We start from the raw sequence: 2,028 nt of genomic DNA, 5'->3' as shown, positions 1-2,028 counted from the left end.
CAACATTATGGAATTACCAACAACATTATGGAATTACCAACAACATTGTGGAATTACCTAAACCATTGTGGGATTACCTTCTTTGACTTTTGTTTTCCTCTTGCTGGATTATATCAAGATCAAGGACATTCGGAGGCGTAAGTTCTTGTTGGAATTCGTCCCCATGGACAGGCAATGATTTCCAAAGGGGGGACTGTAGTGAACTAGGCCTCCGACATCAGACTGTCTCTGAAGACCTTCAGGGGACAGGAACTGTTATTTCATTGATTTGAATCCAGAAATACAAATTATCTCATCAAGAGACTATTTAATTGTATCCTGAATTAATCAATTGAAAGAACACTCTTCTTTTTACATTATCATTACTATTTTAGAATATCTTGATATCAAAAAGTGTTTAGTTCATACCATTTGTAAATGTTGAAGTGAACCACTCATTTAAATCAACTGTGAAACAGTATTAATGATTTTTAAACCTCATTAGACCTTGATCATACAGTTAAATGCCTATTTACGAAATAAGTGTGCATTTAGTCTTCTGTCTGAATGAGGAGTAGTAGTGGATGTCGGTCGAAAGTCAGAGACGTGTTATTAGAACGAAGTGTCTTGTTTTTAAAACTCGCAGACAGTAAATAACTTCAACTGGCACCTGCTCTGTCTCACCACGTCATAATTTTTCTCTGTCAGTACTAACCGTTTTTAAAAACATTCCTGCTGTCTCTTGACTTCTAGTGACCCTCTGACATCACTAGAACCACCCCCCTGCTGGTTGTTTCAACCAATCAGGAAGTACCACATAACAGGAAGTGGATACCCCTTTAAAAGGAACACTTCTTGGAAGTATTCAGTCAGTCCTGGAACTCAGTCGGAGTCTTAAGTCTTAGTCTTCACGAGTCTTAGTCTTTTCCAGTCTTGCTGGAACTTTCAGTCTGAGATGAGACTCAACTAAGTAGCAGATGGATGGGACCATGTGCAAAGGGTCCCTCCAATTCAGCAGAGTCACAGCTCGCATCGCTGTGCACACAACCCGAGCAGTACATGCTCTCAACTTCGACTGAAGCTTACTCTGTTGATCGGAGCATATGGAACTACTTCTAAAGATTCTCAGCCACCCTGACCGGAGACGCTGAAAAGGTAGCGTGCCAATGGACCCCTGTTAAGGAGTTGAAGAATCCTCTGCTCAGGTAACAAGGCGGTCACGCCCTGAGTGTACCGGAGGGCTGAGATGAGGTCGGAGGAAGGGTGCAATGTTCTGGTTCAACACATAACTTTCATCCTTAAATCTAAACTTACTCCTTTCTCCTCTCTTAAACTTTGCTATTCTCCAGTAAAACAAACCAGATGCCTTCAGATGTGAATCAGCCTCAATCAGTAATGTTCTGTTGTCTTGTTAGTAAAGCTTGCCAAGTTTATTAATCAGAAACAGATCAGCAAATCAATGTGTACATGTTTTGATGTTAAATTTTGATTCTGTTAAATAAATGACCGCATTTATTCTGACGGGTCAAAGATAAAATGGCGTCTCATGTCACTGATTAAACAATCCACTCACATTTATCTTGGTCACATGGCAGAAATTTATCTCGAAAAAGAAAATAATCCGTTGTAATTAAACAATTAATATTCTTTGTGCTTGAACTAGCTTTAAGAATAATTAATTAGTAGTGAAGTTAACGCCTTAGCTCACTACATAAATATTGGCCCGTACGTGTTTTAAATAACATAAATGGTTGCCCGTGTGTCCACAGCAAAGCTGTCCTGACATACTACACTATCATGGTTTAGATCAGCTACAGGTACCAGTTAAAGGGTGGGTCATGCTGAATAATTATATATAGGGATTTATACCTATAGAAGGGCATTCCAAACTATTCTTCCATTCCTAACTTGGTTTAAGTTAAATTTACATGACAAAATATAGTTTGGTTCAACTGTCTGTTGTCCCTTTAGACAATTGACTTGAGTTTTGGGTTTTTTGGTTTCCCCCTAAATGTTTTGGAGTCTATGGCGAGACTCAACTTAAGGATT

This window comes from Nematolebias whitei, chromosome 16 (genome assembly GCF_014905685.2).
Source record: "Nematolebias whitei isolate Nwh7 chromosome 16, NemWhi1, whole genome shotgun sequence".
NCBI classification, from domain to species: Eukaryota; Metazoa; Chordata; class Actinopteri; order Cyprinodontiformes; family Rivulidae; genus Nematolebias; species Nematolebias whitei.
This window is presented reverse-complemented; position numbering follows the sequence as displayed.